We start from the raw sequence: 27,453 nt of genomic DNA on the forward strand, positions 1-27,453 counted from the left end.
TGAATACAAAGATTTGCGTCATTCAAGGAATCGAAACATATTTCTAAAGAAATGCTTTCAGAAATTTAAACAGTCGAAACACGAACCTAACACACTGTGCCTTGTGCTACTGGGTGGGAAGTGCTGTGGTAGTATTGATTGAAATTCAAGAGTCGTCCTCTGATGCTGCTAAATTGCAGCCGCTAGACAAAGGCCAAACAGAACACTTGGGTCGTCAAGCGGGGGTGATGGGGCAGCTAGCAGGGGATGATAAATATCCAAACATTTTCTTGCGGAGTGACATCATGAAACCCCAACGATGAGCCCGGCTTGAGAGGGCGGACAGTTCCTATGGCTGTCGGTTGCCAAAATGACAAAACGAAACACAAACCAATGGAGTTGAGAGCGGTTGTCGAAATGTTTATGTATGTACATAAGTGGGCTTTCAGATAACAAAGGTGCCAATGAACTTTGGATACAGACTGGCTTCCACCTACACCCGGGTTCAAATTGGTTGTGCAGCTTCCGAAAAATCGGGTGGGTCAGAAGTGGTCACGTATTTTCACTCACCAAGGGTAGCTGTATTTCCGTGTCTGTGAATTATTTGGTGATTAAAACTTTGCCCACAATACCAAACATTGAACTCTCGACGAAACCCCGCACGCTATCGGCCAAGTTTAATCCTTATTGACATGACTAATTGCGGAAACGAGAGGGTATTTGCCATTTATCTTCCCACTCCGAAGCAGTCATCAATTTAAGCTCTTCACTATGGCGGTTCGTCTAGAAAAGTTTCCCCTGTTTCTTTCCTAGAAGAGGAGACATAAGCAATTTTCACTTGTAATTGGATTTCTCCCCCAAATTCTTCCCTGAAAGCACTGAAAAATTAATAAACGAATCCTATGTTTTTCCGTCTCATTCCAAGGGGACAAAGTCTGCATCCTCTGCCACCCTACGCTACCGCGCGCTTGATGTACGCACCAATCTCTCTGTCGCTCTGCTGATGACAGGCGAAAGTGAGAATTTTCATCTTCAACTCGAGAGTCGTCACATTTTCAGAAGCAGCTACTACACTTATGCTCTTGTATTACACACATTCACGGGGCAATAATTCCCGGAATATCCGTTATGTTCCATTTTGCACTGCTTCGTAGTTTATTTTTCTCCTTCTCTCACTCCCATCATGACGCCCGAAGTTGCGAGAACAGTGTGTTGTTGTTTTATATTAGTGTCTGAGCATGTTCTGTTGTTTCGACAGTGTTTCAGTTCGTACATGATGCCGCCGCCAACGACAGCAGCAGAACGGAACGGAAAGGTCGCTTTTTGTTTTATGTACAACGTAAACAACCGACTGCGTGTCTAGTGTTGCCAGCAGGGGGAGCCTTTCGCTCCCATTAAATTATATTTATCTAATTTGTCATCGTTAATTTTCAGCCCAGTCGCAACATTTTATGTCACTTGAAATGCAGCAAATATTAACTCCGGAATGATCATTTAGTTTTATGTATTTCTTTTTATTGTTATCACTGGAACTGTTCTTCAAAGACGAAGTGGTGCATGCGATTAAAAATTAGCTGCTCGTAACATTTTAAGAAATTTAATAGAAGGAAGAAAGGTATATGTTGTGAAAATAAAATAGAAGAATGTTGTGCCAGCTCGTCTCAGAGTTCGCAGAACCCTACATATTTTGTGGATGCAGTGACATTAGCTAATTAAGCATCTTTGCATATTAATTTTTCTACAAATTTGGAGATAAAATTCTGAAAAGGGCAAAACTTTATTGTGGATTTTTATAAATCGATATTGCTGAAGATTGACTCATTGAGTTCCGATGAATTGAACTTCAAATAGTCAATGACGACGTCATCAGGAGAATAGAATGAATCTTACTATGTTTCTCCTCTGGGTCTCCTCTATAGTCTGGTTACGCTGCAATTGTCATGAAAATAGTAATTGCTAACGGGATGGATTAACAGAATACTGTGATAACAGCAATTAAACTATTTTTGACGAACTTTGTGGAACATCGAATTTTTAGGAATTTTCGAAACTTCGAATTTGTGTATGTTAACAAATCATTTTTAGCCACAAATTATGAATCCTGATATGATTTAAAACAAAGAAGGGTATTATCAACCTTCTTTTAAATGTAGCCATTCTCGATATATTTAAAAAAATATTTCTAATTTATTGTCTTTTTTATAATAAATAATCGCTTTTAACATGTTTGTCGTGTAATACCTTCATGTTCATGAAGTTTTATGAATTTGCTTATAATTTCCAACAACTATTCCAAATACATCATCATGGTTCATTTTTTGACTCAAGCGTAACTTTTGAAAAGGGCGTATCGATTTGAGTAAGAGAAATCTTTGATAATTTATATCTCAAAAAATATGAGTCGTACCGAAATAGTGTGTTAGAAAGAGTTATAGAGTATTGTTGGCTTAATTTGAAAAAAATATACACTGAGAAGAAAAATTAGTACTCTTTTTTTATTTAAAAAATAAAATTTCAATTTGCGATTTCAAAAAATATGTATTTTTTAAAAAAAATCAATTTTTTCATATAAAATAGAAGTCATGCATAAAATTTAAAAAATAGGCCCAAGATGTTAAAACTATTTTTGACAAACTTTGTGGAACATCGATTTTTTAGGAATTTTCGAAACTTCAAGTTTTTGTATGTTGGCAGTCATTTTTAATCACAAATTATGAATCTTGATGTTATTTAAAACAAAAAAGGTTATTATCAATCTACTTCTGAATGTAGCCATTCTCGAGATATTTGAAAAAAATATTTGTAATTTTTTGTCTTTTTAATAGTAAATAGGCCCTTTAAATATGTTCGTCGTGTTATACCATCATGTTCATAAATTTTATGAATTCGCTTATAATTTCCAACAACTTTTCCAAATACATCGTTATGGTAAAGACATATGTTGAGGAGTTACGTTACGAAACATTCGAAGACATGTGGGTTAATACAAAACGTAGCGAAACTAAAAAATCTTTTTATCGCGATACAAACATCAATCAAATAAAAAAATTGTTGGAAATTATAAGAAAATTCATAAAATTTCATGAACATGACGGTATAACACGACAAACATATTAAAAGAGATTATTTACTATAAAAAAGATTATAAATTAGAAATATTTTTTTAAATATCTCGAGAATGGTTGCATTTATAAGGAGATTGATAATAACCTTTTTTGTTTTAAATCACATCAGAATTCATAATTTGTGGCTAAGAATGATTGCTAACATACAAAAATTCGAAGTTTCGAAAATTCCTAAAAATGCGATGTTCCACAAATTTCGTCAAAAATAGTTTTACCGTTGGGCCCATTTTATAAATTTTCTACATGACTTCTATTTTATATGAAAAAATTGAATAAAATATAAAAAATACGTATTTTTTGATATCGCAAATTAAAATTTCATTTTGTAAATAAGAAAAAGAGTACTATTTTTTCTTCTCAATGTATATTTTTTTTCAAATTAAGCCAACAATACTCTATAACTCTTTCTAACACACTATTTCAATACGACTCATATTTTTTTAACTATGAACTATGATGATGTATTTGGAAAAGTTGTTGGAAATTATAAGCAAATTCATAAAATTTCATGAATATGACGGTATAATACGACAAACATATTAAAAGGGATTGTTTACTATAAAAAGACAATAAATTAGAAATTTTTTTTAAAAATTTCTAGAATGGCTACATTTAGAAGGAGATTGATAATAACCTTTTTTGTTTTAAATCATATCATGATTCATAATTTTTGGCTAAAAATGATTGTTAATATACAAAAATTCGAAGTTTCGAAAATTCCTAAAAATTCGACGTTCCACAAAGTTTGCCAAAAATATTTTTACCATCTTGGGCCCATTTTTTAAATTTTCTGCATGACTTCTATTTTGAATGAAAAAATTAAAAAAAAATTAAAAAATATGTATTTTGGATATTGCAAATAGAATTTTTATTTTGTAAATAAAAAAAGAGTACTAATTTTTTTTCACAGTGTACATTTTTTTCATATTCAACCATCAATACCTCTATATCTCTTTCTAAGACACTATTTCGGTACCACTCATAGTTTTTGAGATATAAATTATCAAAGATTTCTCTTACTCAAATCGATATGCCCTTTTCAAAAGTTACGCTTGAGTCAAGAAATTCACAATTGTTCTGGAAAACTCATATTTCCTCTAACCCAAACGGAATACACACTTTCATTCGAATCAAAAATACTCATGTTTTGTCATTTGTCGATTTCATTTGGAATTACTCATAAGTGATTTGATTTTGTAAATGAGAATTCTTAACCGCTCGACGGAACGAAATTCCCGAATATATTTCAATACAGGGCAACTTGGCCGAAAAAGTTAATGTTTGTATACTTCATATGTAACTTATTTGAGAAAAAAAGAAATATTTTAACGTTAAAGCAAAGGTTAATTTACTATTTTAGAGTAAAAATCGTGGTCTCTTGAAGAATTGATGGCTCTTCAGAAAGTGTTTCAAATGAATTGCAGCGAAATTAAAATTAAAAGACAGGAGCTGGGTATTGTATTGTATAGTGGTCAGAGAACTTTTATTTGGTTGACAGAAACACTTAAATTTGTCATGCATTACATGTTACTTTAAACATTTTCACTTCAAAAATGTTACGAAATTCCACTAATGTTAAGGTTTTACATATTCATCCCGTGCTACATTTTATCACCTTTCAAATGGGAATAACAGAATCGTTCTAAGTGACGAACTTTTTGAATTAGAGCCAGTGAAGGCAAACAGAATTAAAAACAGGAAAAGTTCAATAACTCTGTCAAAGTTGCGATCCAACCCACATGGTGCAGAAGAATTTTTTTCATCAAATATCAACCCCTGAAAGATTGCGGGTGACACTCTGTAATTTTTTGTTTTGTTTTGTGTAAGAAAGGTGTTGCCTGACATTGAGGGGGACAATAAAAAAATAAATGCTTTTTTAATATTCAAAAGACGAAATCTTTTTTTTCCAAAAATGACTGTCCAAAAATTGAACTTTTGAATTGCTGGTCCGATTCAAATGATTGACATATCAAATTAAAGCCATTTCTATTCTTTTTTGAAAAAAAATACTACAATTGCAAAATATAGGAATTTTGTTTATAAAAACATTTATAATTTATTGTCTTTTTCAATTTAATTTTTTTTAATTTATATATGTATTTTTAATGATTTTCAAAATACAAGTCTTGAAGAAAATTTAAAAAATGGGAACAAGATGGTAAAACTATTTTTGGCGAACTTTGTGGAACATCGAATTTTTATGAATATGTATTCAAGAAATATGTTAACAATAATGTTAGCCACAAATTATGAATTCTGATGTGATTTAAAACAAAAAAGCTCTTTATAAATCTCCTTCTATAGGCAGCCATTATCGAGATATTTTTGAAAAATATTTCTAATTTATTGTCTTTTTTATAGTAAATATGCTATTTTAATATGTTTGTCGTGTTATACCGTCATGTTCATGAAATTTTATGAATTTGATAAATAGAGCTTTTTTATTTCAAATCACATCAGGATTCATAATTTGTGGCTGAAAATGATTGTAAACATACAAAAATTTCGAAAATTCATTAAAATTCGATGAATAGTTTGCCCATCTTGTACCCATTTTTTAAATTTTCCACATGACTTCTATTTTATATGGAAAAATTAGAAAAATAAATAAAAAATATATATTTCAGATATTGCAAATTCAAATTTTTTTTGTGAACAAAAAAGTACTATTTTTTCTCAGTGTATATTTTTTTCACGTTTGGACATCAGCACTCTACAACTCTTTCTAAGACACTATTTCGGTAGGACTCATAATTTTTGAGATATAAATTATCAAAGATTTCTCTAACTAAATTCGATACGCCCTTTTTAAAAAATTACACTTGAGTCTGAAAATTATCAAATGCTGTGGAAAACTCATATTTCCTCCAACCCAAACGGAAAACAAACTTTCATTCGAATCAAAAATACTCATGTTTTGTCATTTGTCGATTTGATTTGAAATTGCTCATAACAGTGAATCTCGACGTGTCATATAATTTTAAGACATTTGGCATCAGGAAAAAATTGAAAAAGGTCGGTGATGGCCGGTTCCCTATGATTTTTTGGTTTTTAAAAAACTTAATTTTTTACGACTGCAACACTGGTGAATGAAGTCCGATTGAGTTAATACTTTGCATTGGGTGTATTATCGTGCAAATCAACATTACGCAGCAACTTCCGAATGTAAAATCGAGATAACTATTTTTGCTGGCTCAGAAAACCATACGTTTTACCTCGTAATCCGAGAAACGACGATCTCGACGTTTCATGCAATTTTAAGACATTTGTCATCAAATTTTTTTTTTCGAACACCCCCGATTTCTTTTACTCCCCTCTTGGGTGATTTTTTGATTTTCATAAAACTCAAAGTATGACCGCTTTGCGCAACTCTCCCTTAAGTCCGATTGAGCTGATATTCTGCATATGGTGTTTTTTGGAGATGGTGAAAATTTTTTATGGGATAACCTTTTGAAATTCGAGATGACCACTTTCATTGGCACCCTAATATTAGGTTGGGGAAAAAGTAATCCATTATTTTTGGGTTAAATTCAAAACTATTTTTAATATGCTTCGGATTGCCCGATTTGGGTAAAATATGCTCCGTTTTATTGTAAAATTTGTTGCCATTCTAATGGTAGCTTCATAACGTCTGTATCTGTCTTGGTCCTTATTGTCGAAAAACTCTAGCAATTGTTTTTTACAATTTTCTCTTGATCCCAATTTCTAATCACTCTGGACATTTTGCAATGCGAGAAAAATATGGTAATCGCTTGGTGCCAGGTCCGCACTATATGGTGGATGCATTAAAACATCCCAATCAAGCTCTCGGAATTGTATGGCCTTGCGTTGTCTTGATGGAACACAACACCTCTTCTGTTGGCCAATTCTGAACGTTTCTGGTTAATCACTAGCTTGCAGCTTCAAAATGATGCACATCCCTTCGATATACGTTGATTTTTCACGAAGTTACATCATGTCAAAAATTACTTAAAATTTCCGACTTCGCACTTTGTTCCTTCAATTTTTGTCGAGTGTATGTACATATGTATATATAATGGTGGCAATGAAGGTGCGGAAAAAAATTATTGAATTTCAAGTACCGACCATGTACATTTTGTTTATTGGTCCAAAAAAATGACCTGTGCAAAATTTCAGCTCAATCGGACATGATTTAGGGGTGCCTCGAAGTTTTTATTTTTTGGCCATTCACGCAAAGTCCCAAAAAGTCGATTTTCGGCCAAAATTTTTTTTCGAGATAACACCAGATCTCGACTTTTTATGCATTTTTGAGTCATTTGGCATCGAAGAAAAATTCGATTTTCTAAATTTCCAATGGGAGAGCTCATTGGAAGATTTTCGAGGATCAAAAAATCAAAACTTTGAGCACTTTGAGGCACCCCTAAATCATGTCCGATTGAGCTGAAACTTTGCACAGGTCATTTTTTGGCCGATAAACAAAATACACATGGTCGGTTTTAGAAATTTGACATGACCATTTTCGCTGCAACCTTAACCTACACACACCAAGATAAAACTATGCACGTAAAATATTCTAATATCTGAAAGTTTTAGCTTTAAAATTATGTATAACCAATATGCGTTAATTTTTCACGAAGTTACAGCATGTCAAAAATCGCTTAAAATTTCCGACTTCGCACTCTGTTCCTCTATTTTTTGTTGTTGAGTGTATCTCATCGAATATTCAGATAGTTTTTCTGTATCTCTTAGCAAAATAACACCTCCGAACCTCTTAAAAACATCATTCCCAGGGAAATTATCCACAAATTGTACTATGCAGTACCTAAACAGAAAAACCTAAATCGATAACGTTGGCCACAATCATAGCAATTGCAGTGGAACGAATGTTCACCTTCAGTTTTCAACCGAAAAACAAGTGGCAATGAATAGTGCCGTGTTTTAATGGAATAGATTCATTCTTGTCTAAGATTTAAGATTCCCGTTCTGTCCTTCGACTTGCACTGTGGTCACGCGTATTCAAGAGCTTGCCCCTCGGAATACATTCAAGGCGTGTTATTTGGATTAAGAAATCTCAACTAAGTATTAATAAATGACGCTAGTTAATACATACATTGAGACGGCAAAAGTTCCACAAGGAACGTTAACGCCATTCAAGAAGATATGGACCCGATTAGTTCTGGTTAGGAAAGCTTTGATGTTCTATTGTGATTCAACAACAACGCATGTATGTGAGTAAGTGAGGAGGTTGGATCAGGTGGAGCAGACTTTGATAAGTATCGGTGTTTGCTGGAGTTGAGGGACCGCAGCTATGGATTGGATTTATTGGCGAAACAATGTTTTGAACCAAAGTATCTATTCTAACGTGTAAACCAGTGGAATTGGTAGCTTTTTTGACAACCAAATTCTTTAGTCCCAAACGGGAATCGAACCTAAAGCTTCTATTTCCATCTCTTTAAATCATCGTTGCTAACACGCCAACCACACCATACTCTAGTAATTACAATCAAAAGCTTACAAAAAACGAAACGTTGAATTAAAAACCGTGGTATTCAAAGTGAAAATTCTCCTCCTTTCAACGACGGGGGGAAGTATGAATCAATTAGCAGGTGCCATTTGCTTCACAAACGCAACGACACAGTTCCTGCCGCCTGTAGTCGTCGAATAGAGAAAGGCAAAACAAAATTCGCTCGTTTCGTTTGTCTAGGACACATAGGACTCTAACCTCTCGGCACTTGGCACGACGATGAAGTACTCGCGCTTGGAGTATAAAGCTGCTCCGACAACGCTCGCTTGAAAAACAACAGCAACCAGGAAAACATCGCTTCCAGCCTCCGTAACTCGACTCCATCAACGCAACGCACTCTCGAGTTCTGGTGAAACACAAAATACACGCCGGAGGAGAAAACCCAAGCCCGAAATAAACATTTGAGAGCTGAAGAAAGTGTATGAAGCTTATTACTGCCTTTTTACCATTGACTGCTGCCGTTGTCACCGCCGCCGCCTCCGTTTCCATGTTGGTGTTTCCATCCTTTTCCGTAGTTTGTTGGTTTTTGTTGTTGTATGATTAATTCTGTGTTGTTCTGCCGCCAACTTTTTCTCCCACTCCGTTCCAGCCCGACGGTTATTGCTGTTTGCACTTTGGTTCTACTTTCTGGAATTTACTCCTACCTTCTGCGGCTTTGAAAATCCCTGCGCTGTCATCCTTGCTAGGCTCCCTTTATTTGGTACGCTACTCGGAACCATCAATGCCGCCGTCCCCTCAGTAGAATTTGCTCTACTGTTTTAGCTTTTGTGAAGCAAATCTCCTTCTAGTAATAGACACGATAGTTAGGGGGAACCGGCAATGCGATGGAGTTTTTCTGCCAACTTAAATTACTATCGTGGGAAAAACCACAGTAATTTGGGAAAGTTCCTAGATCCGATCGCATAGTATTTTTGTACGAAGGTTTGCTTTCCGCAACATGCGCCTCGTAAGTTTCGGGAACATTTCTCATGGAGTACTTTTTTTCTGCTCATTTGAGATTATTGTGTAGAGTGTCTTTTATATTTCGTGACATTTAAAAACTGTGATACTAATGAATTTACCCAAGGTTTTTTGCGTAACCTAGTAACTCACATATTCAAACAACAGAAAATAAAATAGAATTTTACTGAAAGGCATACCCTGTATTTTAATACAACACAGAACGACCGAGTTTTTTTTTGTGAGAAATGATAAAAAGGGAAAGGATTAACAACAAAGTTCAGTAATCAACAGCGTCAGTAATGATATCACCATAATACATAAATTAACCTTTCTTTTCGATAGAAAAACATGACAGCACCTAAGTTGAAACCTCAAACCAATAATTTTAAAATATACCGTTTTATAGTTTTACAGTTCTTGTTGAAAACTTGATGAATGTTTTTTTTGTGGTGTTCTAGATTCCAGACTAGAAGACTAGAAGGATAGAAGATAAATTTTTTTGAAAATAAATCTACTAAAATACTTTCATTTGCACTTAAGAAATCGTAAATATAGCGGTTTATAAGCTACAATATTTCAAAAAATGACGTGTTGGCAAAAAAGCCGATTTTTCAGACCACCCTAATTCTAATTCCAAAAGGTTTTCCAAAAAGAGGTTGTAATGAATAGCAAAGAAAATGTTTTCCCATGTTTTCTCGGTAGCTGTAGTGATCAATATTTCGCGTAATATCGATCATACAATTTCAAGTTTATGCTCGTTGTCAAGGTGACATTTCACGCAAAAGAAATCTTTCACTGTTTATTGTTTGTTCCTGTCGTGAGTTACAGGGTTTTAACAATGGAAGTCAATAAAGAGAAAATTCAGTACATTTTACAGTCTTTTTTTGATGAAGGAGAAAATACAAGCGAAACCGCTGATCCTGTAAAAGATGTTTGAGAGTGACGAATTAGCCAAAAGTGGTGAAAGTCACTATAATACAGAAAAAAATGGCGTTTATGGTGCCGATACTGCAACATCTAATTAAATTCTATTTTGGGATTTTCGATTACGTTAAGGCATTTTTTTTATTTTAAATATTTAAAATGTTGATAATATTTTTGCAATGGCCAAAATTGACCAACAGAAGAGGAGTTGTGTTCCATCAGTAAAATATCATTTCTCATACCAACGGTTCGTAACTGACCTAACTAAATTTGAAAAATATAAATACCACGTTCACTATCAATGTTAACACTGAAGGCAATCAATGTTCGGTCCAGTTAGCATGACGTTCTAAGAACTATACACAATTCTTAGCTACTCAGAGACATTACAACATTGAATTATCGGTAATTTAAAAAAATTATGTTTAGCAAATGTTTTGATCCTGATTTATAATATCAAATGCGTTAAAAATAAATAAAAATCCATTCTATTTGATGTTTTGCGCTAACGAAATTGATCTTCGTTCGAAAGTAGAAATGGATTTTAATGTAATAAAACGCACTCCTATATTGTCTTCTATCTATATAAATAAAAATTGATCGCCGAATGTGTTAACAAGAAAAAAACTCGAGAAAGGAATTGTCTGATTTAGGGCTGTCTTTATTATATCATATTTTCTGTATCAAACATTTATTTCATGTAACGGAGAAAACTGTCATTTGCAAGTGGTTGAAAAATCTTGAACGAGAATTGTGTCTGAAAATAATTTAATAATTTTTTTTTATTCCATTTATTTATTTAAGGCTCATTAGCATTTCAGCTGTAACAGAGCCGAATTTTAATCGTGTACATGTCACATGGTTATCATATCTATAATTAGCACATTACACAGTTACCATTCGCCAGTATTTCTTCTATACCATTACATATGGTACATTCACACAGTAGCCATTTAGGCGTAAGAGTATTCTTTCTGTTCTTCCATTATCCAGTTGGACCACCGGACAGCGGAGACAGTTGATTGATCATTGTTGAGTTATTAATAGAACAGCAGCCCGATGTGTCTTGCAGAGCAGAGCAGTTGTATGGATGAATCGATCTTATTTCGACCGTGGATCGATCTCCATCGCTGATGATTGTTGCGTGGACGTAGCTATTCTGTAACAACACAAAGATGGTCAATGAGGGCCCTGAGTTTTGAACTCACGATCGATCGCTTACTAAGCGAACGCGCAACCAATGTGGCTACGGAGACCCCCATAATTTAATATTATAATGACGAGTTTTTGTAGAAGTACTAGGAATTTTATAGTAAAAGGTAATTTTAAAGGGTGGATTAGAAGATCAATCAATGAACAGTTTTGCGATTGGACCCATGAACGTGCGCTTAATAAGAAAACGTGGATGTGATAACGAAAAATAAATTTTGGGTGGGACGAAGTTTGCCGGGTCAGCTAGTAGCAATATAAAAGCAATATGATAAAGCGAACAAGAGACACATTCCAAATAAGCATGCATTAACCCTTTCCGAAAGCTTTGCCACGTAGACGATTCCCGACTGAAAAAGATACAGATTCACGTTTATGCTTTCCTTTTTACTCTTAAAAAAAACACTTTCCATGCACTTTCAAGATCCAACTTCGTTTTATAATGTGGTGTAATAATCTCACGTTCTTGAATAATAGCACCAGTGGTATGTGGAATCAATTCGATCTCAGTGCTTGGTGCTTGGCAACGTTTGGCCTTTTTTTTGGGTACAATTCCAAGCTGACGTTCAGTCTGAGAAAATGCAATTCACTGATTTGGATCATTTCGGATGGATTCACTTGCGGCTACGATATTTTCGTTGCTTCGTTTCTCGTTGGCACGAGAACAACCAACAGCGAAAATGTATACTCATTTTTTTTCACTAAAATATGCATAGTCTGCCGGCTGGGATGATAATACGGCCGAAAATTGGAGTGAGCGCTCTCAAAGTTGCAACCACTGACTCCTCGGTAGTAACTTCAAATAATTATTAACCATTGCTCGTTCTTGTACATCACCATGATGAAAAAGATGAAAATGTTGATTTCGACTAACGTTTTGACATTAATAGATCATGAAAATGTTGTAAAGGTTCGTTTAAACGAAGACACGAAACTGTCAAGTCGTTAATGGTCCCTTTGTTTCAAATTCTACATCAAAACTGATTCCGGACAGCTTTTAGAACTCATAAAGACGAACATTTCAATGCAAAATTTGTCAAATCCTACTTAAAGTAAAAATTGAAAAGCTAGCTTTTTGTTCTCCAAATAGAGAGAGAGAAGAAGAGAGAGAAGGGAGAGAGAGAAAGAGAGAGAGAGAGAGAGAGAGAGAGAGAGAAAGAGAGAGAAGGGAGAGAGAGAAAGAGAGAGAGAGAGAGAGAGAGAGAAAGAGAGAGAGAGAAAGAGAGAGAGAGAGAGAGAGAGAGAGAGAGAGAGAACGATACAGATTATTTTTCCCTAAAACAAGTGGTTTTTACAAAATAGATACAATTGAAACGAACATTCGGCACTTTTAAAGGATAATTTTCGAAAATATTAATAAGAGTATCGGTAAGTTTCTTGTTTATTTTTTTCAAAAATTAATTCTTTATTCTGCAAAAATGGTTACAAATTTAGTATTCAAAGTATTGCCCATCGCTAATCACAACTTTTTTCCATCTTTCTGGCAATTCACGGATCCCTTTGCGGAAATAACCGGCTGGTTTGTCGGCTAATCGAGAATCGATCCAATTTTTGACTTCATCAAAATTGGAGAAGTGCTGGTCAACCAGGCCATGCTGCATCGATCGAAAAAGGTAGTAATCAGACGGAGAAATGTCTGGAGAATACGGCGGGTTTTAGCGTAATGTTTTCATTCGGTTTTAGCAGCTCATAGAACACCACATCCAGCTGATCCAACCGAATAGACAGCATAACCTTCTGGCCGTGAATATTCTGCGCGGCCGTCGATGTTGATGCATGGTCGGGTATCCATACGTTTCCCGACGTTTAGGATTGTCGTAATGGACCCTCTCTTCATCGCCAGTAATTGTTGCCCATTGCTTTTAAACGATCGGATATGGTTTGCTGAGCTACTCCAAGTGTATCTTCCACTTCTTGTTGCGTTTGTGATGGATCTTGATCGAGTAAAGCCTCCAATTGTTCATCTTCAAACTTTTATGGCGGTCCGGAACGATCTTCATCTTCAAGTCAAAATTACCACTTTTAAACCGTGCAAACCACGTCTGAAACGTTCGCTCAGTCGGAGCTTGGTCACCATTAACTTCCACCAAAATGCAATGACCTTCCGCAGGAGAAAATTCGGTACATTTTACACTTTTTCCTCTATAAAGGCGAAAATGCAAGCCAGGCCGCTAAAATTGTGAATGATATTCATGATGTCGATCCTGCGACAGTAAATTACGTGAAACTCAAAACTATTTTCAAATATGGAAATATGAACCGTTCTGTAATAAAATTTGTTGCCATTCTAAAGGCATCGTTATAATATCTTTATCATAGAAGTCTGGCCAACATTTTGTAGATTTTATAGTTTTAAAATTAATATTTTTCGAAAAAAAACTCGAAATTGAAAAAAGAACCACACAAACTTTATCAGGCCTACAAAATTCTAGTCAAAGAATGAAATGTTTTTTTAAAAATTGTGAAAAAATAGATATGAATAGCCCATACAATTTCCAACAAGTCACCACGATGAGCATCTTTACAGGGGAAAAGTTTTTCTGACAACAACTTTTTTCATGTTTTCTTTAAAAAATTCTACTCGTTACATTTTAATGTATAAATTATCACGATTTACATGTTCTGCAAACTTTTTTCTATTTAGAAACATGTCAAGAACATGTCAAACGCGAGAATTTGCACACAAAAATGTTACGAGTAAAACATTTATTTTTCAGGAGTATTCACACAATTGTTTTGAGAATTTAAAAATACGTTTTTGAGAGAATTAAATTTTAATTTTTGAAAAAAAAGTTTTTTAATGTAAATTAAAAAAGAATTCTTTGAATATTTTCTTGTGAAAATTTAAACGGTTTCTTACATTTCTTGTTTTGACTAAAATTTTGTAAGTCTTATAGTTTTTAAGATAGAAATTTTTTAAAAAGAACATTTTTTTCCCCTATTCAAAAAGTTACCTAATTCTTTTTGGAATATTTCAAGTATGCAAAGTTGCTTAAATGACCAATATCTTCACACATAAAACGTTTGGCTACAATCTGAAATAAGGCTACCTATATCTAATGCGAGTTGACGAGGAATTCTTCTTTTTAAACGGTTTTATTTAGCCCTGTAATTTGTATGTTTGTCTGTAGCGATTTATCACATTGATAGAAATTTGACCTCCTTTCTGTTGACCGATTGATCTGAAATTTTGAGCACATCTTTATCTCTGGAGTCATTGTAAAACTGCGTATTTTATGATTTTAAAAATCCAAGATGGCGGCCGCTGGAGAATAACACATTTTCTCAATACCTCATCAATATGAGTTTTTCCAAAACCCCATCAATATAGGTGTCAAATGAGAGGGCTTGACTGGTTGAACACAGTTATTTATGAAAAATACAAATCCAAAATGGCCGCCACCACAAAATGGAGGATCACATAATTTTTCAAAACCCCATCAATATGGGTATCAAATAAAAGGACTTGACTGGTAGAACACAGTTATACATGAGGAATGCAAATCCCAAAATGGCGGTATTTAATTTAATTTAATTTTTTTTTCGGTTTAATTTAAAAAGTTTTTTTTTACTTTTTTTATTCATTCATATACCAATCGAATCGAAATTGCTCATAGATTTGAATTGAGGGGCTCAAAATGAAAGTGGTGTTAGTGACATCATCGATTTCTCTACAACTACTCTCTCTTTTGGTCTTAACTTAGTTGCAAACACATTCCCAGCTGTATTTCATAAAGTGGAAGATAGCTCAGATTTATTATCTAAAGAAAAAGTTTATGAAGAGAAGTCGATCAAGTCATTTACACCCCTTTCCTTCTGAGCCCCTCAATTGCGATGCTCCAGTCAACATCTCAACAAACTAGAAGAGTTGTGTCCAAGACACGACCGCATTGTTAACACAGAACTATGAAATGATTACTTTACAATGAACGAATGTTTTCACTGTGTGAAGGGGACAAATTATTCCTGAACAGGTTGTGTGGTGGCGGTGGAGGCAATATCAACCACCGCGGGAAATTTTCACTATCAATTTTTCATCGAAGAACACAACTCTCACCGCTGAAAACTACTTTCCAAGTAGAAATGCGTTAATGTTTGACGCCACTTTTTTCCCGTAAACGATGTACGAATTCGGCAAAATGGAATGATCGATCGAAAAACGTCACCAATAAGCCCAAAACCTCTTCTAAATTCACACAAGCTCTCTCCCAGCAGTGATGTCCACATCCTCTGTGTAGCAAAGAGAAACTTAAATTCACCAAACTTCTCCGTCATCCTCAACGAGAGCGCTCCACTTTGGTCTATAATCACCATAGTTCTAGATGTGTTCGAGCGCAAAATGATGGAAGGTAATCTTTTTTCTTCACTCAACACTAGGTCGCGCTAGAGTGTGGATGCGCACAGATAAAAGAACAGAAGTGGCTTTCAATTAACTTAAATTGACTTAGCGCTGTGGTTCGCTGAAAAAAGTAAACCGAGGTGAAACATGCATGTGGATTATACGTCGAATGAGATTGCACTCTTCAGTGTACTCCTCAGTGTGACAGAGTGCGGATCAGTACACTTCAGTGCTGGACACAGGTTTTCGCAGCACGCCAGTGAAAAGGAAAAGCGCATGGTTTCTCTTTAGTGAGTGACGAATGTATCCTCAGTTTAGGCATGAAACTCGCGCGCGTGTGTATCAATTCAGTGAAAATGCCATGCCATGCCATGTCTGCCAGCAACGAATATGAAAAATTAATTCGCTGTTTATTATCTATTATCAGAATCACTTCAGAAGTAATATTATAACAATATTATAATATTATAACAACTTTAGTGAAAGTCCTGAAAAGGTCACCAACCTAAAAAGGGCCGATAATTTGCATGGAAACTGCTGAAGATGGTTGATTCATGATTCATCCTTGTTATCAATAGAACATTACAAAGGCTGGCCATATGTCGAACTTTGTGTCCTGATTTCAAATATACGGAATGCTACTCCTGATGCAAAGATACTTCGTATCGGTTTTCATACCGTACGATGAAGAGCGTTTGTGTATGATATATTTATAACAACAGCACCGTTGTCATTGGTGGTGGTTGTGGTGTGTATATCTAAAAATTTTAGACATAGCCACTCCAGCGAAGTATCAATTCATCGAGTCTCCGCCTCGAATTCGAGAGCAAAAACTTAAAAAAAACTGAATTTCAATGCAGTCTGCTTCTATTATTCACAAGTCCGCCTTCGATGCGATTCCACATCGAGGAAAACCTCTGCTCGTTGGCCGAAGAATGAATGTTTCACAAATGCAATTTATAATAGTTCTCCGCTGCTTTGCGTCTGTGCGTCAGTACAAGCTCTGCTCTATGCTTGCTTTGTGCATATTTTTTTTTTGTGCGAAAATACAGTCTGAAACAAAAAAAAAGATTGATAATGATGATGTTTGGATCAAAGAGGAATTAAACTTCCTAAGCCCATTCGCCGCCAGCCTTCAGATAGGCCAATACGGAAACCTCAAACTTTACTTTCGGCCTTAATAATGATCTTTCGGAAAGCCTCGTTGCCACTGCCGTCTGGTGGCTAGTTGGATGGACGATGAATCGTGGAAGAGCGAACTAGAAATACCGTTCTGAATCATATTTCGGACAACATCATATTTCTTACACTTTGTTCTAATATCTTGAAATGCTTAATGCACTGATGATATAACTATCAAATTAATATCACAATTGCTTCTTTAGAGTAATCCCATGGTTTCACTATTTTCTCACATGAGAACTGCATTTAAATTATAACATAATTGGCAGAAATTTTACAACACTACTCATTATCGTTTGTGTTTGACGTTTCCTTAGCGTGAGCACGTAGAATTTACCTGTTCATAAATACTTAAATTTCTCCCGTGTTTCATCAGTTCTCATCATCGTTAACAGTTTACTGTGATTGCTTGGTAAGTGTTCCTCAGTTGACTATAACATGTAAAGGGTGTGCCACATCAAATTGCATCACGGAAAAAACGCTGTAGAAATTTAATTTTTAGGAATTATATCTTCAGCTTTCGCTTATAATCAGATAAGAGTGTATAGATCACGTTGGCCATGCTTCACTGCCAATTTTTCGTAAATTTGGAAAAATGTCGTCGAACGAAAAAGAGCGTCGTGAATTAATCCTGTGCACTCATTTCGAGAATCCGGAGTTGTCACATCGGGACATCGGTAAGATGCTGGGAATCGTCCAATCCACGGTCAGCAGAGTACTAAACCGATACTTCGAGAACCTAACCATCGACCGGAAGGTGAAGAACGGCAAAAATGGATGCTCCGTCAGTGAAAAAGATCACAAGCGCGTAGTTAAGAAGTTTAGACGTGATCCGAGAAGTTCGGTCCGGGATGTCGCCAATAAGTTCAATTTGTCAAGTTCATTCGTCCAGTGGACCAAGCAGCGGGAGGGCCTGCGTACATACAAGGTTCAGAAGGCTCTTAACCGCGACGAAAGGTAAAACATGGTGGGGAAGACGCGAGCCCGGAAGCTGTACACCGAAGTGCTGACGAAGCCGCATTGCCTGGTAATGGACGACGAAACCTACGTCAAAGCGGACTTTCGTCAGCTGCCGGGCCTGTTGTTCTTCTCCGCAGAGGACAAATTCAGCGTTCTGGAGGAGATTCGCAAGCAGAAACTATCCAAGTTTGCCAAAAAGTACATGGTGTGGCAAGCGATCTACTCTTGCGGAAAGCGGAGCGCCCCCTTCGTGATGACCGGCACGGTAAACGGGCAGGTTTACCTTAAGGAGTGCCTACAGAAGCGCTTACTACCACTATTGAAGCAGCACGAGGGCCCGACCATCTTCTGGCCGGATCTCGCTTCGTGCCACTATTCAAAGGACGTGTTGGAGTGGTACGAAGCCAACGGGGTCACCTTCGTGCCAAAGGAAATGAACCCGCCCAACGCGCCGGAGCATCGCCCAATAGGGAAATATTGGGCGATTATGAAGCAGGCCCTCCGGAAGAACCCAAAAGTTGTCAAATCGGAGGCGGACTTCAAGAGAAAATGGATTTCTGTTCAAAAAAAAAACTACAACCTGACGTTGTACAGAACCTTATGGACGGGGTAAAGAGGAAGGTGCGAGCATACGGGCTTGGCGAAGTATGAATAAAAAGAAAATGCCAAAAGTTGTTTAATAGTTTTTATTTTACTGTCTAAAATTTTCAAAAGGATCGGTCTACTGGGCGAATTTCTACAGCGTTTTTTCTGTGATGCAATTTGATGTGACACACCCTTTAATCAAGTGTAATGTAATTTTCGTCCAAAAAATTATAAAATAAAGTGTCCGAAATTTGAATTCATTCTGTCCGAAATTTGATTTAGTGTCCGAAGTTTGATTCTTATTCGCTTCATTTGAAAAGCATTTTATTCGATGATTTTTTTATGTTTTTAATCAAATAGGTACCAAAGTAGAAAGCTTAAGAGCATATTGAACTAATTTATTAAAAATATGAACCAAATAATACCTGTGCATAAAGTTTAGATCTGTTTTCTGCATCATATGCCTTAAGCGTCCGAAATATGATTCAGAACGGTATACGCATTGAATTTTCGTTCAGGTTGTGATAGGAAAAATGAGTTCGTTTTCTGCTGCTACTGTTGATGTTATTGCCGATGTCGATAATGTCGCTGCTGTTTATATTGCTGCTTTACTTCTGCTCCTGTTGGATTTGATTCTTCCTTCCCTTCCTTCCTATTCTTCCTTTTGGTTGGTGGTGTCAACTACTTTACGGTTAGGAAATGAGGAGATGAGGCTTGCGATGCAATGTTTCACTACTGCTTTAGTCCCTCTTTTGGTCTATACAATTTGAGGAGCACAACTTGGACCCATCAAACATGTGGGATTTTACTGTGATCTATCTATTACTACGTTAAAATACTATGGGGGGGGTCATACCTACGACATAACCGCTAGGTTGACGTTGAACTACCGTTGGCTTAGTAATCATTCGAGTTGAATGATTAATTATTGATTAAACATGTGGTTGAATGAAAAAAATCCGAATTGAATTGCGAAAAAATCTCATTTTAGAACAATTCATGCCTTTTGACAGATTACGTTCTTCGTTCCGGTACAGAAATGAAAAACGCAGTCCTAGAAGACGTAGTCCTACTACAAAATTGTAGTTTGGCATCTAAAATCAGGAACTGGAATCAGTATGTTTTTAAGCCAGTAGTTTCATATTCTGGTATCTATAAGCTGCATTTGCTGAAATTTGATTCAGAAATATCAAGATAAAACTAAGGATGAGTTTTAAATGTGATATAACCGAAAGGTAGACGTAGGACTATCATTGGCTTAGTAATCATTTGTTTTAAGTTGCATTTGGTTCAAGTCTCAATGAATGATGAATGGATATTTTTGAAAATTTCTGAAAAATTTTCTTGTTAGAATTTGAAAGTATTGTTGTATTGTTGAACAATTTAAGTGCTATTCTTAAGATTACCGTTCAGGCTCAGCATAGTATTGGTTAAAAAAATATCTCTATCAGTGAACCCAGGTTATTAGAAACTACAAGATTCTAACTTCTGAATCTCAATGAAAAACTCCATTGGTTTGCGATTGCATTCTGTAACTACACGCCTTCACACTTGAACTGTTGCTACTGTGAACTGAATGACAGAGTAAGCGTGTCCATTGATCTAACAACGCAACGGTACTCAACCTTTTGTCATAGGGACCACAAACACGTATTAGTCAGGTGCTGCGGGTCGCAAAAAAAAGATAAACTGACGTGATGTCCAACACACGACCGCATTGTTAACATAGCATTACGAAACTCTTTGATACAAATATTTGATAGCAATGACGAGGCCCGATAAATGAATGCTTTCACTGAGTGAGGAGTGTGAACTTTTCGTGAATCAATTTGAGTAGATTGTCAAATTAATTCAAAGCATTAACATGTACTGTTGATTGCTCGCTGTCTAGAGAACTGAAACTGAAATCCTGAGCCTCTTGATTATATAATTACATCTAACGCATAACTAAACATCTCAGTACACGCAGAACAGTAATAGAAAATCAAAACCGAATCTATTGTGTGGTGGCGGCGGAGGCGAAAACAATAGCACCGAAACAAATTTTCATCTTCATTTTTCCACCGAAGAACACAACTCTCAACGCTGAAAAATGTCTCACGTCACTTTTAACCCTGAAACAATAATTGAAATCACGAAAATTGAATGATGGATCGAAAAAAAAACAAATAAAAGGCATTCACGATTTATCAGTCATCCAGCTGCGACCGGTTTCAAATTGATCTGTTTTTAAACTTGCGCCGAATGAACTGAGAAAGCTTAAAGCCTCTATAATCCAAACCACATCATTACATGAATAAATACAAACGCACTCTTAAATTCATCCTTCAGCCAAGAATGAATGGGTCAATAAGTAGCCAGTAGCCAGGCGTATTTCAGTTTTATCTTTCGAATGAAGTGATAGACATTCACACTTAGTTCAACCGACAAAGAGGTATTAACGCTGAAAACTTTGCACCCCAAACGTAATGCATGCAAATCGACACGGTGCCCCAACTGAACAAAATTGCACCATAATGTATGATATCTATTTTTCATTCTTCTCTAGAATCGAGCAGAACCGCTGTGTGTGACATCAGAATTAAAAAAAAGTGCTATCTGATAGCTGGAGCGAAACGACTTGAATGATGATGATGGTGATGATGTTTTGAATTATAGAGACTTTAAATTTCAAAATCAGTTCATTCGCCTCTACTCTTTAAAAATACCAATTTGGAAAACTAAAACAAACACATGGCCTTGAGAAAGGTCATTTCGAAAGCTTCGCTGTCGCCTGGTTGGCAGCTAAATGGATGAGGAGGTGTGAATAATGTTATTTGAAATCGCGAATGGCTTGTCTATACTCTACGAATAGAATACGGCGGAGTTCAGAATGCCATATTTTCTCTATCCTAATTGTCCATAGAACGAATGCTGCATTTGCATTTCGAGCGACCGATTTACGCTCATCTGATTTGCGAAGATATTCAAATATCGTACCTCGCTGAGACATACTCGGCCACGGGAACACGATAGGAAAATGTGTATTCTGTCAATTTTCGTTAAGATGAATGATTTATGGAATGGGGTACCGTAGTTTATAACGTACCGGATTTTTTTAGAGAATTTCCGTTTCGATTGGAATGCAAATCATCCAAATCCGTCCAGAGCTGAAATAATTATAAATGTTAAAATTATTTCATAAAAAAACGTGACATGTTTTCTAATTTGGTGCCATTACTAAAAGACGTAGTCTTATGTCAAAAAAAGGTTAATAAATAACTAATGTGTAAAAGTGTAATGCGTAATAATGTGTAATGTGTCAAACTCCATTATTCTCATCTCATGTTTCCTAGTTGATTTCTTAAGTTTTCGTGATTGTTACACATACAAAATGGTAACGGGCTAGAAATGCCAACAAGAAGAGTTCGGTGGGCCGCCGATTGAATATAGACGATCTAACGGTTGGAAGTCAAACCTCATCAGTGTAAAACAGGGATGGCCAAACGGTAATCCGCGATCTACAGGTCGCCCGCGTAGGTATTCCTAGGCGCCCACTAGCTGGTCTAGGATAGTGACACCTCCAAACGGAGTGGGTTAAATATCACTTCACCTTTTCCCGTGGATATTTCTAGGGTGTTTATGCTAACCTCAATTAAACATAGTAGTTGTAAGAGTAGATATTTCTTCATAAAAATTTTCCGCTCCATATTTTCTTTCGAAATCTCTGAAAAGTTGGCTTCGTGCAAGCTTAGAGCTTATTTCATGCATATTCTGAGGATGCATTCTGAGGTGAAAAATTTTGCACGTCCGTTGTACTCGGTAGCAAAATAGAAACAGGATTAGCCAGATTTTTAATTTTTGTATTTAAATAAATTATTTTCAAAGGAATTTTTAATCTATTGAAACAAAATTTGGAGTATGTATGTAACAAACATCACTAATAGATGTTTCATCTTTCGAATGAAATGTTTGTTGGTTTCCCTCAAATTCCCTCAACCATGATGACAATGTATCTTAAATTCCAGAATCCATAGAAGCTTCCGTACGGATTCACCCGAAGTGTTCGGTAACGTTGATGTACACACCAACATAATCCTTTTCTGTGTAAGCCAGCGCTCAAACAAAATCTCCGGTGCAGGAATCGATTTCTCTAATGGATTCCTCTGATGGACTATTTTTATTTTTTGACGTGGGACTACGTCTAACCGGAATATATGGAGGGTAAAATGAAAACCTAAACACAGAACATGCAGGAAAAAATGAAAGATTTCGAATGCTTATAGCTCGAACATTTCGTACTGGATAGGAGAGATGTTTGCATCACTTGATATTTCTACGCATCTATCGCAACTAACAAAATGTTGTTTTTCATTAGATAAACAATTGAATAACTGTAAAATATTAGGCGTTATCTAAACGCCCTAACTGCATCGTTTTGATTGGCCCGATCTACGGTTTCCCTAACACAGCCATCAAAACCAAGCAGCCTTGGGGAAATCGGCATTGCAAATACATGAAAGTAGGGGGACTTTTGTTCTCATCGAAAAATGTTCCCTAACACAGACTTTAAAACCAAGCAGCGAAATCGGCATTGCAAACACACGAAAGAGCCTAGAGGCGAGTGAACTGAAAAGTTTAAACCCTCTTAAAGCCAAAAATAAGAAAAAGAACACACGAAAGTAGGGGGAGCTTTTGTTCCCACCGAAATGTGTTCCCTAATAGAGATTTCTAAACCAAGGTGCCTGGAGAAATCGGTATTTCAAATTCATGCAAGTCGGGGGTATTTTTGTTCCGACTGGAATGTGTTTCCCTAACACAGACTTCAAATCCATGAAGCGTGGGGAAATGGGCATTGCGAATTCATACAAATCGGGGGTTTTTTTGTTCCGATTGAAATGTGTTTCCCTAACACAGACTTCAAAACCGAGGTTTCTGGGGAAATCGGCTCTGCAAATAAATGCAAACTGCGAGTACTTTTGTCCTCGCTTGCCTTTGTGCAGAGTGGAATATGTATGTCCTAACATGATCTTCTAAACTTAGGAACCTGGGAAAATCGTGCAGCCACTAGAAGCGAATGAACTTCCCAGTTTCAAGCAAATTCGAGATTCGAGAAGTATGTACACTTTTGGGTTGTAAACTTCAGAGGGAAATGTAAAATAAAATAATCGTTTGATATTTTTTTTGTCTTTATTGGAAAGATTTTCAGCCTTAGGCTGGTTCATCAAACGTTTGATAATTCTTCCGTACATATATTTTGTTCTAGTCATCATACCAAACGTAAAAGGTCCGTCATTAAATTTACTTGTAACGAAGAACAATCAATCACAATAAATGAATTGACTTTACACGGCATTTGTTCATTTTTTTCACTCACAGAGCAAATATATTGAACTCAATTGAATTTGGAAACTGTTTCATTCAATCAAGAATTTAATCAATACAAAGGAATGATTGCTAAGCTAAGGTAGTTCCACGTGAACCTTGCGGTTATATCATAGATATAACCCACTCATTTTATTTTGTTGTTTTCTTTTGTATTAGTTTTTAAAAAAAAATTGAAGTAGTCTACAAAAATTTGAGCCTCGTGCGCGTCGCACAGATATAAAAGATATAAAATAAAAGTTTATGTGAAAGCCGGTCTAGGATTTTTTCGTGAAGGAAAATTTATCGACTTCTCTGGATGAGGATACTCATTGTCTATCCAAAACTAGGCTGGCGGTTGAACAATGTAATTGGGCCTTGTCGGGACCGTTTCGGCTCTGTGGAGGACAACGACGGGTCTGGGGGAACGCATTGCTTTGGCTGGCAGCAGTGCTTTCACCATTCATTCAAATTTGAATGAACGAACAGTAAAACAGTTCAGCTGCTCTGAAACTCTCACACTAACACACCGAGCAACTGATGTTTGCGCTGAAGATGCCACGCGAGGGAAAAGAGCGAGAACGAATGTTTCCATGCGTATGTGCTGAAGAACTTGTACTCATAACGTTAAACAGCTGTGAGAATTTTCGGAGAGAGTCTAGCAATACTCTCTTGTCCTCTGAACGTAGCCTGTAAGCTGTATAATTGGTTCGGTAGCATATGAGATTCACGGGCCGGTTTACCGTTGAATCATTCAGATTCAGAGATGGTTACTGAGTCTGAATGCAGATATTTTTCTCTGTCCTATCAAGCGCATTCCATTTGAGCCAGCTAGAACTAATATATTAGAACTACATGCAACCCGTGGGTCGTTTCTTTAAGTTGTGCGTTCACTAAATGTGCCTATTTTAAATGGCTCTTAAACAGGGCGTGCGTTGACTAGGCTGCAGCCCATTTGTATATCAATAATAGGCGTCATATTCAATTCGTTCTTTTGATTTCGCTGTTCTGCAACTCACTAAGCGAGTGGAATTCGCTAATTGGATTGAATTTCCAGCCTAGTTAACGAACGAGTATTGTATCGACTTTTTTTTAAACATGTTCAAAAGGTGTTTCATCATAGGCTGTGAATTTACATAAAGGTAATATGATGCTCCCACTTTTTTTTCCTTTGTAGTGTTTATCACTTTTTGTTTAACCGTTTGAGTACGGAGCCATTTGTTTGAGCATGCAGATGAGCTTGGTTATATTTATATGAATTGAAGGATTGGTGCAGAAAAATTCTTAAATCCACCGAAAATGTATGAGTAATAAGCGTTAGAATCAAGATTTGTTCAATTTGTACACCCAATGTAAACACGTTGAGCCCAGCGTCGGTCCCTGGGGGATTGACAGTTACAAAATAAGAAAATAAAAATACATCTGGTTTGTTTTCGGATGTTTTACAAAATGTGACTACTTTCTAGTCGAATCCCTGACTAATTTCTATTTATACAATAAGTATCTTTGGGAGCTGGGACCGACACTGATATTGTGAAAATGCTCTTGATACAGGCTGAATGGAATGCTCAGCAAGAACAATTCGGGGCTCAACGTGTTAAAAAGTGCCAAGTCTAAAATGTTAACATAAAACGAGAGGAGCGCTAACGCGGTCCACGTCCCAAAACGCTACATGGTTGGCCCATCATTTTTAAACATTCCTATAGAAATTTCGCCGTCTCAACGTAGTGTTACTTGCGTCATTTTTTTATCAATACTTGAAATTTCTATGCCAAATAACATGCCTTGAAAGCATTCTGAGTGGTAAGCTCTAGAACACGCATGACCACAGTGCAAATCGAAGGAAATTTCTTTGACGAAAAATTTCTCCGACCAGAACGGGAATTTAGCCCGAACCCCCGGCTTGTTAGGTGTGAAGCTAACCATTCGACCACGGGTTGGTTCCTCTGAGTATTGAATTTTTCTTTTAGTTGCCATTTTTATCAAATTCCACTAAACGCATAGTCCAAACACGTGTCCAACGTTGAATTTTAATATAGAAGAATAAGAAAGTAACTCAAGCAATGTAATCTGCTGACAGAGCACAAGTAAACTTGCTTTCCGCGATAAGAGAAAAATGCTTCCGTTCAATTATCTATCCGTGCACCACACATCATGCTTTCATGCACCACAGCTCACCCGATGCCCGCTAAAAGAGCACATGCGACTACATTCTGTTTACAGCTGAGAGTGGATGACGTCCACTAAAAGGTATTACACGAAGACAAGAGAGAATGAGCATTGAATGTTCCCCCTCCACGTTTAGCATTCAAACTTCGAATGTTGATGGTTCACCGACGTTGGTGGTAGTGAATCAAGGCAGTTCGCCCGGCATCACGGTGTTGGATGGTTCAAAAGGAGTATTGTTCATGAATGAATAAACGAATGAATGGCATTGGTTCATATTCAGTTCATTCAATATCCAAGCACTGGCTGGCAGCGAGAATATGTACCTTCCACAGCAAAATCGTGACAAAAAGGATTTTCCAGCAGGTTCCGGGTTATATACAGATTTGTTGATTCCAATAGCCTGTTTCCAAAAAAATTTTTAAGCTATTGAAACAAGTTCTAGGATCAACAAGTAACAAAAATCTAACTCTTGGGAGGCGATCTGGCGTAGTGGTAACATCCATGCCTCTCACGCTAAAGGTGTCGAGTTCAATTCTCACCTCCGACATTCTTCCAAAAATGGAAGTAAAAAGTGACGAACCAGCCAAATGAATTGAAAGTCACTATAATATAGATATAAAAAAAATCTAACTTTTGGACATTTTATCCAAGCGTCACGCTCTTTTTTTCGAAACTCTGAACTTACGCCCCGGTACAGAAATGAAAGACGTAGTCCTTCTACAAAATTGTCACTAGGAACAATTTCAACAATGTTTTGTCCAGGCGTATTATTTGTTAAATGACCATTTGAAAATGCTTGAATATCCGGCATAAGGTTTCGAAAATCATTGAAAACTAATTTTTTGGAGAAATCTTCGCCTTTGAAGACCACGAATTTGAGTTTTAATGAAGTGTTGTTAGTTTAATTTTAAAACTAAGATAAGTTATCTGAATTAATTGTGCAGATTTCTTTTAAGAAATATAGTCATGCATAGAGCAATAGTGATGAATGAGAAATTAGAATTTCTTAAATTAAAAGTTGGGCCCTATTATGTAATTCTAGTCGAACAAAACTTTGCTGGTTAGCTCTATTTTTCTGTTATAGATACAGTCGGGTGAAAGTTGTCGGCAAAATTTTTCGAGCTGTTTGTTTGCTTGTTGCATTTATTATTTTTTTTTTCCGTTGGGAAACATTTCGGCAATGTTTCAAAGTATGCAATTTTCCGACGTTC

General features: G+C 36.2%; 1 protein-coding gene across 10 annotated transcripts in view; it reads left to right on the forward strand.

Moving 5' to 3' along the window:
• LOC129776872 (protein disks lost) overlaps positions 1 to 27,453 on the forward strand; it is a 654,166-nt gene that overhangs the window by 122,052 nt on the left and 504,661 nt on the right. The gene's annotated exons all lie outside the window — the stretch shown is intronic.

Source organism: Toxorhynchites rutilus, chromosome 3 (assembly GCF_029784135.1).
Source record: "Toxorhynchites rutilus septentrionalis strain SRP chromosome 3, ASM2978413v1, whole genome shotgun sequence".
In the NCBI taxonomy this organism is placed as follows: domain Eukaryota; kingdom Metazoa; phylum Arthropoda; class Insecta; order Diptera; family Culicidae; genus Toxorhynchites; species Toxorhynchites rutilus.